This window comes from Sminthopsis crassicaudata, chromosome 3 (genome assembly GCF_048593235.1).
Source record: "Sminthopsis crassicaudata isolate SCR6 chromosome 3, ASM4859323v1, whole genome shotgun sequence".
In the NCBI taxonomy this organism is placed as follows: domain Eukaryota; kingdom Metazoa; phylum Chordata; class Mammalia; order Dasyuromorphia; family Dasyuridae; genus Sminthopsis; species Sminthopsis crassicaudata.
In genome coordinates this window covers 59,944,739-59,957,175 of record NC_133619.1, presented here as the reverse complement: position 1 = coordinate 59,957,175, position 12,437 = coordinate 59,944,739, and positions in this window count along the sequence as shown.

Sequence of the window (12,437 nt, the reverse complement as noted above, 5' to 3'; positions counted from 1 at the left end):
CCCATAACATTCATACACCATAATTTAATCAGTCATTCCCAAACATTCCCATACCCATAGTGATGGGTATCCACTCAAATTCCAGTTTCTTGTCACTACAAAAAGAGCTGCCACAAATATTTTTGCACATATAGGCCCTTTTCCCTTTTTTATGATTTCTTTGGGATATAAGCCCAGTAGAGACACTGCTGGATCAAAGGGTATATACAGTTTAATAGCCCTTTGGGCATAGTTCCAAATTGCTCTCCAGAATGGTTGGATCAGTTCTCAACTACACCAACAATGTATTAGTGTCCCAATTTTTCCACATCCCCTCCAACATTTATCATTATCTTTTCCTGTCATTTTAGCCAATCTGAGAAGTGTGTAGTGGTACCTCAGAGTTGTCAATTTACATTTCTCTGATAAACAGTGATTTATAGCATTTTTTCATATGACCAGAAATAGTTTTAATTTCTTCATCTGAATATTGAGACCATGCTTTTAATCATAATCCTTTGTGTCTGCAATATGCATTCTTCTCCCTATTTTCCCAACATCTATTGAAGTCTTTTTCCTTCTTCAAGCTCCAAAGGAGGACCCACTTTACTCCATAAAGCTTCTCCTGAAGTCTTCCTCACACCTTTCTCCCATTAAATGAAAATGATTTCTCCCTCTTCAAATTTCTCATCATTCCTGGCACTAATCTCACCTTCAATTGTTTCTTGGTTCTTTATATTCCTGTCTCTCTACACTAATAGATTGTCAACTCTTTGAAAGTAAGTTCTATGTTATTTTGATCTTTGCATCACTTACATGTAGAATAGTATCTTAGGTATATTAAGCACTGAATAAATGTTTGTTAACCTGCATTGAAATTCATGAATTTGCTTCCCCAAACACACTAATTAACTTGACAATCCTGAAAGCCATGGACTGTTAGCAGCATCCCTCTCCTAGATCAGCCCACCAGAATATGCTTGCCATAATCCTAAGGGAAATTATTCTATTTGGTCATAGAGGACAGAAGTAGAAGGAATACATGGAAACTGGCAAGTTTGAGCTTAATGTATGGACATGTTCCCTCATAACTGGACCTAATCCAAAGTCAAAAGGGTTGCATTGGAAAGACACCTTATTAAAGGAAAGACTTAAATGACTAACTTTAGATAAGCTACAGAAAAGATTCTTATTCAGGCAGGACCTGAACTACATGGCCTTTGGGATCCCTTCCAACACTGTAATTCTAATAGGAAGATGATAGCTAATGGTTACTTTAGGAAAAACAATACTGCCCACCCCCAAAAAAGCACATATCACATTGACAATGGGTTATATTCAAATGCAGGACAGAGCTTTTGTGGATATTTTAGCAGAGTCTGAAGAATATTGGACTTAGAGTCTAGAGATCAGGGTTCAAATCTCACCCTAGACACCTTACTAATTGTGTTACCAAAAGCTTGTCTTCTCACTTTACTACCTTATCCACAAAACGGGGAGAATGCATATACTCTTTATTATCTGCATAGCTGTGGGGAAAGCCCTTCCTAGCTCTTCAAGCATTCCTCATATAAATATCTATTGTTGTTGTTGACAACATTTCTTTAAGAATTGTTTTACTCCAGAATCATGAATCACATGGGGGCTATATTAGAATTCAAAGAATGAAAAACAAGTATTACTGCTTAAAATGTACTTGCACAAAATTGTTACTTGATATACACATATATATTACATACATATATGTGTATATATACATATACGTGTGTATTTATACAAAGTATGCATATATGCATGTTTTGATTTAAGAATGTATGTGGGTTCTCCAATAAAAAATAAACTTCTTTGGAGAAATCACTTTTTCATTTTTGTCTTTGAATCCTTACTGTAATGTTTGACAAAGTGTTTAACAAATGTTGGTCACTGATTGTCAATTGATTTCATGATTCTGGCACACTGGTTTGGGGGTCATAGTGGTAAATGACCATTTGACTAAAGAATTATAAAACAAATCTAACACATGTACACTATAAACTCTCTTCAGACCCTAGAATCTTAGACTATATTTAGAAGAAGCCAAGTGATGTAGTAGAGTATTGAACCTGAAGTCCAGAAAAACTGAATTCAAATCCAGGTTCAGGCATTTTCTAGCTATGTGATTCATTGGTTTGCCTCAATTTCCTAATTTTTAAAATGGGGGTAATATTCTGGACTAGGTGTGTGGATCAAATGAGATAATATTTGTAAAGTGCTTAGCGATATCATGGACCTATATTGTATAGTGGCGCATCTGGAGAAGGAAACAGCAAACCACTCCAATATCTTTACCCAAAAAAATCCCAAATGAGATCACAAAGGGTCAGACATGACTTGAATGACTGAACCATTCAATGTAGAGTGAATATAGGGGCAGCTAGGTGGTACTATAGTGCACAGATTGCTGGTACTGAAATCAGGAGATCCTGAGTTAAAATATGGTCTCAGATACTTTGGGCAAGTCACTTAATCCTGTCTGCCTCAGTTTCCTCATCTGTAAAATGAACTGAAGAAGGAAATGGCAAATCACTCCAGTGTCTCTGACAAGAAAATGCCACAAATAACATCATATTCTATAAGTGATTTTATGCAAATTTTATAACATTAAAGAGTCATATGAACAGCAGAAAGAGCGATAGCTTTGGTGTCAAAGAATCTGGGTTCAAATCCTTCCTTTGCTAGTTGTGCCTATGTGATCTTGGATAAGACACAATTTCTCTGAGTTTCAGTTTGTAAAATAAGGCAGCAGACCAAGTAACTGCTAAGGTCCCTTCTAGTTCTATGACTTTATAATTCTGTGATCTCTAGAACCATAACTTCCCAGGAATCTGTGGGTAAAACTCTAGACCATATCATGCTTGAGAAAGAACTACACATTTATGATAGGAAAGAAATTAAAAATGATTTGGAATTGGAAAAAAATAGCTCTCATCTTGAAATCCTATTAAAATATTTAGCAGATTATTACATAGCTTATTTCTAAATAAGAGTGATTGGTCTATCTAACAGTAAAAACTGGTTGCAAACCAAAATGCTGCTGAATTAAGCTGTATGTTTAGCTACCATTCAGACAATGGAGGAAATAAATTGCATATCTAATACCAAATTGATTTCTGATGGCAATCTTTCTGCTTCAGCAATCACCTACCAGCCTATATTTGTGGATCCTTAATAGCCTGCGTAGGTTTTATTTGGGGGGAATCCCATTTCTTTCTGGATTCCTTTTAAATATACACAAGCTCTGACTACACAGCATACTTGTCAAAGGAGACCAATGTGGTATATGTGCTCAAGGTCAAAGCGTTCCTTTAACAATGGCTCTTACCTTAATCATGATTCTATTTTTAGTTTAGTTTTTTCTTATGTTTTCAAAATTATGTACAGAAAAGGAAATGTGGCAGAAAAGAAATCAATACACTCTAGCATGTTGGTAGCTTCCTCTAAGTCTTATTGATGTCTCATTGAATGCATGGATACCCAAATGCTGTCAATGGTGCATGAGGTTTGGGGGCATGGTATACAGTGACAGCCCACATACCCTTCATATGGGGATGTAAAGGGCTACAACTGAGCAGATGCAATGTAACCCAGCATTTGAGGCTAATTACCAATTGGACAATTCTCTATTAACATGTTTGGAGGATGTCCCTACTTAACTATTCTGTGCTGGCCAGATCGGTGGGTGTGGACAAAGAAGGGGAAGTGAGATCAGTGGGTGGAGTAGGAGGAGGAAGAGATTCATTCTTTTGGAGGTGGAGAGAGAGGAAAGAGGTGTGGAGATTCCTAGATCTAATCCCCTGAGAGCAACCCCAAAAGACCAAGAATAAAGACTTTTGCTTATCCTGACTCCAGCTGATTCTAAGATATCCAGGGTCACAACATGGGGACCCATCTGTTATGGAGATGCTCATTAACAGAAGGTTGGCATTAAGATGATTGATTTTTCTGGCTTTGGAAGCCTTCAGATATTAGAAAGGCTATAATCTATATGAAAAGAGGGAGTCCCTACAATTATGAAATCACAGATCAATTCAATTCCATTCTAAAGACATTTATCCAACCAAGGCAAGCTATAGCTGGAAGTACAGAGATGCATACGACATGGGTTTTTATCTTGAAGTACTTACAATATAAGGTGGGGTAGAGGACAGAAGAAAACATATGCACAACTAAGAATTAAGAGAGTGATTGATATGAAAGCATGAAGAAGAGATTCAAGCAATGTGCTATAAGAAATGTGAGAAAGGAAAGCTCATTTTAAGGAAGGAGTAAGGATGATTTGGGAGAGAAGAGGCAACTGAGGTGAGTCTTGAAAGATAGAAGAGTAGGAGAAAAGAACTGAGCAGATCCCAGACACATGAAACAACTAAGGAAAAAACATGGACATAGGGAAAACAGCACATGAGGCAGAGTGAACTGATTTGGGAACAGCTCTTCCACTCACTATTTGAACTTAGGAAGGTCCCTTCACTTCTTGGGCTTTCTTATATGTAAGACAATGGATTTGGACTAAAGGATTCCTCCAGCTCTAAATTCCTAGTTCTATTAAAAAGCACACTAAGAATAAGAAACTGATATTAGTCTAATAGCAACATGCATCAATTAAATGGTTAATTAGGTAATTCAGTGTTATAAAAATGCAACTTTTTTTACACATTCAATATTACATAGGGGAGTAATCATTTCAAAAGTATGAAACTTTAATATTTCATTGATTAGAGATATTTATGTACATAGATTCATGGAACGCAAACACATTCATCTCTTTGCCGACTTTCCACCCCCCTTGCTCCCATAACTCAAAACTGGTTAAATAGCTTTAGCATTTGGAAAATAGGTTGAGATCAGACATGGGCAATTACAGCCCAGAAGAGGGGGGGAGGCTTCCAGAAAGCAATGAAGTGAGGTAAAGGAGTGATGATGGAAAAGCTTTTGTATTCATCCCTAGAATAGTCAAAACTCTAAGCATATCATCTTACTCCTAAGGAGGGTAGCAAAGTCACATGGAAAAATGATGTAAAAGATGACCATAAAAGAAAGGAAAATTCCAAGATGCAGAGCAAAAAAGGGGAAATTCAGCTTCTCAAGGCTCCTATTCTTCCCTTTCCAGGGAAGAAGGCCTGTCAGGGGTAAAAGAGGAGAATCCCCCTCTTCCCAACTGTTTCTACCTCTGTCTCTGTGTCTCTGTGTTTTTCTGTCTCTGTCTGTGTGTGTATGTCTGTATGTGTATATATCTCTCTACTTCTCTCTCTCTCTCTCTCTCTCTCTCTCTCTCTCTCTCTCTCTCTCTCTCTCTCTCTCTCTCTCTCTCCCTGTCTCCCTCCCCATCTCCTTCTCCTCCCTCTCCCTCTCTTTTTCTCTCTCTCTCTCTCTTTCTCTCCCTGTCTCCCTCACCCTTCCTCCTTCTCCCCCCTCTCTCTGTCTCTCTGACTATCTCTCTCTGTCTTTCTCTCTCTCTGCTCTGTCTGGACTTTGAAATTTCTGAGTCTGAGGGAGAGTGCTCTGGTCATCCATGTATAATGGACTCCAGTTGCAGTTAAAGTGAAGGATTATTTTGGTTACTCTGTTGCTAGGTTAACATTTTTTTATATATAATTAAGACAGGGCAAGATCAACCTCAAATACTTCAGACCCAATTCTGGCATGACAAAAGGGAGCTTAGACTTCCTTTCTGTACTCGCATGTAACTTTTCCTCTTCTGAGAATATGGAAAGATGTTTACTTTCTGTATTGGAAATATTATACACAGATATCCCCAATGCTTTAAGTTGAATCTATATTGTTTTAATGTAAAAACAGTTTTCATGATTCTCAATTTGCTAATAATCTGTGACATTCTTAAAATGTATTCACTTAAAACTCTATGCATGTGGTTAATGGTGGCAAATTTGAAGTTGCTAATTCACTTACTGACCCTGGAACATTCTAATTTCCCTGTTACTCAATCTACTCAAGTCCCACAAGTTATTCCTTTAATTCAGAACAGCTACATACAAAGACTTTCATGTCCTTGATCTTCCTATCACTCATAAGAATTCCAATTCCATGTTCATAAGTTCTAAAATTCTTTTATTTGATAATAATATTTTATATTTCATCTTCCCTCTCCCTTATAACCCTTAACTCTTCTCATGGTGACGTGTAATTCCTCTGTCTTTTGGTTCTTTCCCAAGCCAACATCCCTATATTAGCTACATTCTCTTTCCTTTGCCATTTTGACCAGTCATTCTTTGCCGTCATCATCTTTTGCCTTCACACCAATTCATGTGCTCCTAAATTCAACTGGAAAAAACCTGGAAATCATTACAACTCGGTCCACTCCAAATTTATATCAAGACAACAAGAATTTGGCACAGTGGTCAGACTGTTGGTCTTAGTATCAGGAAGACTCATCTTCTTGAGTTCAAATCCAGTCTCAGACACTTATTTGCTGTGTGACATTGGACAAAACATTCAACCAACCCTGTTTACCGCTTTCCTAATCTGTAAAATGAGCTGGAAAAGAAAATGCAAAACCATTCCAGTATCTCTGCCAAAAAAAAAAAAAAAAAAAAAAAAAAAAAAAACAAGTGGAGTCACAAAGAGTCAGACAAAACACAATATATACAAGACAAATTGGAGATAATCATAGAAAGACGGCACTAGCACTTTGAAGATTAAGCTAGCTGAGACTTGAAGAAAGCTCTGAAGTAGAGCCAAAGAGAGAGAGAATTTCTAGCATGGCACTAAAAGTGCCCAGAGTCAAAAAATAGAATATCATTGCAAAAAATATCAAGTATATCAGAGTCGTTTGAATATAGAATTAAGAGTTCAGGGAGAGAAGTAAGATATAAAAAATTGGGAAAGTATATTCTGCCATCTCAACTATACTCTCAGTGCAGCAAGGCATTTTTTTTTACCTCTTCCATATTGATTCACTAGGACACTCACCAGAGCCATTATTCTGAACTGTTTTTTTTTAATCACCCAAAGTGCTGTCTCCTCTTCCCTCTCAGCTGAGGACCTTGCATTCAACCACAAAAATTGAGGCTATTTGCTAAGGGTTCCCTCTACTTTCCTTCTTACCTCACATTATTTCTTTCCTCTCCATCTTTTCCTTCACCCCTGTCTCACATGAAAAGGGGGCCCTTCCTTTTTCCAAAGAAAGTCTCTCTACACACACAACTGAGCCCATTCTATCCCATTTTTTTCTCACACATTGCCTCATCTATTATTCTCACTCTCTTGATAATCTTCCATCTCATCACACATACTGGCTGCTTTCTATAACATATCCATGTGTCCCCAATACTTAAAAATTATTTGATCTAACCCTTTCTGCTTACTAGCCTTCCATATTTCTGCTTTATTGCATGTCTAAAGTCATTGAGAAAGCCATTTACCACTGGCCTTTGCACTTTCTCTTTCTCACTTTCCTTCAAACCCTAATCTCATCATTCAACTAAAACTCTCCAAGCTAATGATTTCTTCATTACCATTTTGAATGGCTTTTTCTCAGTCCTCATCCATCTTCACTTTTCTGAAGTCTTTAACATTATCATTTACTCTCTTTTCTTGAATACTCCTTCCTCTCTAGGTTTTTGTTAAAATAGCAAGATTTCCTTATACCTGTCTAACAACTTCTTCTTAGTCTTCTTTACCTGATCTTCTTCCAAAGCATTCCCACTCCTTGTGCACATCCCTGAAAGCTCCATCCTGAAACCGCTTCTCTTCTTGCTAAATACTATCTCATCTGGTGATTTTACCAATTTGAATGGCTTCTGTCATAATTCCAATGAAGATAATTACCAAATCTATTTGTCTAGCCCTAGTCTTTCTCTTGACCTCTGTCTTATAGCCCTAATTTCCTTTTGGACATCCCAAACTCATAGCTCCACAAATTTCTTAAATTCAACATGTCCAAAACTGACCTCATTATCTTTTCCTCCAAAAATATCTTTTCTTCCCAATTTCCTTATTATTGTCAAGGGCACTATAATCCTCCTACTCATCCAAGTTTTCAAACTAAATATTAGTCTGAATCCTCCTTTCATACTCACTAACTATATGATGCAGTAACATTAATCTTGATGTTCTTTAAACACAATAGTCCATGACTTGATTCCTTAAATTTTCATTTACCCTCATTCTTAGAATTTCCCATCCTAAGTTCAAAGACTTGAAAAGTCCATTGCCACTGAAATTATCTTTCATTTATACTATTTATATCTTGATTTTTCCATAGTTAGTTGCTTGTTCTCTCTCCTATTAGATTGTGAACTTCTTGAGAGCAAGGGATATATATATATATATATATATATACATATATATATATATATATATATTTGTCTTTTTTTGGCATCCCCAGCTCTTAGCACACTGCCAGTAAGAGCTTAATAAAACTTGTTTCCTCACTGTCAGCTCCATCCTTTGAGTGATAGAATTGGTATCTTTTGTCATCAATAGGAGCTTCAAAACTTGTTAACCTTTGGATAAGTTGAATACAACCTATCATGTTTAAAGATAGTTGCCTGATTTCTCTAAGTTCAGGAATTGTTAACTATCTTCCTCAAAGTAAGACAGAAAATCCTGTTTATCAGCTCTTTCCAAGTAAAAGACAAAAGTTAGTTTATTTATGTTGAGTTGGGCTTTTTTAGGGAGTATTAATCTGTGCTGGAATTCTTCTCCTTACTTTCTTCCTACCCTTCCTTTCTATTCCCTCCCTTCCTTTGTCTCTCCTTTTCTTCTTCCCTTCTCTCCTCATTTTCTGCCTTACTTCCTTTTCTCTCTCTCTCTACCTCCATTCCTTCTTTTTTCCCTTTCTTCTTTTCTTTGTCCCTTCCTTCTTTTCACCCTCTTCCTTCTTTTTTTCTTCCTTTCCCTCTTTCCTTTTCTTCCCCTTTTTTTCCTCCTTCATATCTTTCCTTCTTTCCTCCCTCCCCTTTCTAAACTTCTTCCCTGTGAATCATTTATAGTAGCTTTTTACAAAATAATTTAGCCTTCTTATGTTTTTTTTGTTTCTTTATTATTTTCCCCGCAACAATTCCAGATTCCAATGGGATGACAGGAAATGGAAGGAGGATGTAATCCCAAATATCTTATTGAAATGCTACACAAGAACCCTTGCCATAAATATATCATTTTAGCTCATTTGATACATTTTTCATATTACTGAAAAATAGAATATCTAATAAAATCAAAACATTAAAATAAAGACATATTTTTACAAAGGAGCATATTCTCCAGGCCATGTTATTTTGGGGATCCAGTAATTAATTTATTTCCTTATTCTAATCTCAGATCAGTTCCTAAATTATGGTTCTACTCCCTCTTTGCTTGAATCATCATTGTGTAATGGAAAAGCTCTGGAGTCAGAGGAACTGAAGTAAAATACTGCCTCTCTAGGACCTTAGACAAATGAGTTAATCTTCTTAGGTCTCAGTTTTCTCACCTGTAAAATGAGTGGAGTGTATTAGATATCATCTGGAGTCTCTTTTAGCTCTTGATTTATGATCTTAGGAACCATAGTAGCTTTCGGGAAAAGTTTCATGACTACAGAATGAATTTCCATCCAGAAATGTATTCTTTCAACAGATTCCAGTGACTAAAGTATCTCTAATGCAAATCCTTAGAGGCACTCTTGACTACTGACTGATTTTAGCTAATAAACACTTGAAATGCTTTGAAAAAGGTCATAATCTCTGTATGGAATAAATAAAAGAAAAAAACTTCAGTTACTTAGCACAGTGAAGACATAACATGGAACACAACCAGAATGATATTCAAAACATTTTAACTTAAGAGACAGAAACCACACATCATTGCTCTTTGAGCAAATGTTTAAATGGTTTAATCAGCTGTTCAGTTGTACAAACCTATCCTCTATTCATAGTTCACAAGTGTCTAAAAGAAAAAATAATCACCTACATACAACATGATTCATCAGAGAACATTCTTTAAGGAGAGAGGATTGAAAAAAACAAGGAAATATGTCCTTAAATCCAAGTTCACATGTTAAAAAAAAAAAAAAAAACAGCCATCACTCTGGTATGAAAATGCCATCACCTAAGCCTGGATGACATGTTTCATTTTAGCTTCCCTGAATATCTGTTCACATCTTCCCACACTGATAGCAAATAATAGTGATGTGAACTTAAAGGAAACAGAAAAGCAGCCAATGAAAAACCCCAAATAACTGTGAATATGGTTTTTGCGCTAATGTAGAATTTGTGATGCATGACAATAGTCCTGCTACTTTAAAATGTCACCCCCTAACTACCAGGACCTGTCATGTGCATTTCTATATAGTACCTTGAATCCGGTGTACACTGATAGCATTTCATTCAATTTAGCAAATGCCCACAATGTGCAAGAGAGTGTGTTCAACTTCAGAAAGAAAAAGATTAGGGGTCAGGAAAAAGAGTTCAAATCCTAAATCAATTACATACTATTTGAATGATTCTAGGCAAATCATTTAATATATCAGGGAACTCTCTGTGGTTAAAATTTGGGGAAGAATTGATTTGCATACTTAGAAGAAATTCCCTTACTGGAAGTTCCCTATATTAAAGAAATCACAGTACTGTATAAAAAAACAACAAAACATTAAAACTGCATTAGGTGATAGCTTTTAGATAGATATATAGATACATAGATGGATGGATGGATGGATAGATAGACAGACAGATGGACAAATAGAAAGATGGATGGATGAATGGATAGATGGATGGATGGCTAGACAATTGGACAGACTGATGAATAAATGGATAATTTGGATGGATGGATAGATAGATAGATAGATAGATAGATAGATAGATAGATAGATAGATAGATAGATAGATAGATAGATAGATATGGAAGGATGGATGAAAGATGGATGAACTGACTGATGTATGGACAAGCAGACAGAGTGATAGAGATATGTGATAAAGATATGGAAGCAACTAGGTTGCCCAATAGATAGAACACTTGACCTGGAGTCAGAAAGACTCATTTAATCATTGTTCACCTTAATCCACTGATAAAAGTAATAGAAAACCATTCTAGTATCTTTGCTAAGAAAACCCTATGGGTTTTGAAGAGTTGGAATCATGAAGAATTGAAAATAACTGAATAAAAAAAACAACAAAAATATAGATATGAATGATGCAGATATATTTATATATCAGAATCTATATATCCATATATATTTATTTATGTTTATATTTTCAGCTCAAATTGTGTTAGTACAAAATTTGTCATCAACAAAACTGAACTTCATATATTTATGTTGTTTATGTAATAGCATTTCAGAACTGGGAAGCATCTAGTACCATCCCCTCAATTTGTGGAGAAAATATTATAATGTTTGTTTGTTTGTTTTTTCCCTGATATAATTATGGGCTTGACATCCCTGCAGCTTTTGATACAGTTAGCTACTTCTTCTTTTTCTTCCCCCCGTTTTTTTTTTTGTTTTTGTTTTTTGGTTTTTTTGGTTTTTTTGGTATCACTCTCTCCTGTTGGTTTACACTGCTCCCAGTGTTCTTCATTGATTCATCATCCTCCTTCTACTTACTGAGTAATAATGTACCCCATAGTTGTACTATGGGCACTTATTTTTTTTAAAAAGTTTTATTTCTTTATTTTTAACATTCTTTTTTAAAAATTGAGTGAGTTCTGAATTTTCTTCCACCCACTGTGAAGGCAATTAGACATCTGAAACCATGAAATGCATATTTCCATGTTAGCCATGTTGGCAAAAAAACAAAAAAAGTAATAAATTAGAAAAAAACATGCTTCAATCTCTAGAATTCATTAGTTCCTTCTACAAAGGTGGATAGCATTTTTATCATTAAATCTTTAGAATTGTCTTGGATCATTATGTTGATCAGAATAGGGTAGAGACTCACTTCTTTATCAATACTTTCTCCTCTTATGATCTCATCAATAACCCTGAATTCAGTTCTTATCTCTATATAAATAATTCCCATTCAATGTATGCAAAAGACTTCTCTGTCCTAAACTCATCTCTATCAGCAAATTCTTGCTAGATACTCTCACCTTAATGTTCCATAGACATCTAAAACTCAACACATCCATATTCTTATTTCTGTGTAAACTGAACACATGCCTCTTCAAAGAATCCTCCCAGTTTTCTGGATATCTCCATTCTTTCAGTTAACCAGCTTCCCATCTTGAAGTTATCCTCATTCTTCTATCCCTCAATTCACTAACCTCTACCATATCCAATCAATGGCAAAATTTCATCAAGTTTATCTCCACAGAATCCTTTCATCTGCCTCCCTTTCTCCTCTCACAGGGTCACCACTCTTATTCAGACCCTATCACCTCTGATCTGCACCCAACCCAGTGGCTCCCTGAAAAGTATATTTTAAATCTGATTCTCACTAATCAGTTGTAAAATGATGGAAAATCTGGGAGGAAAATGACATCTAGCCTAGGTT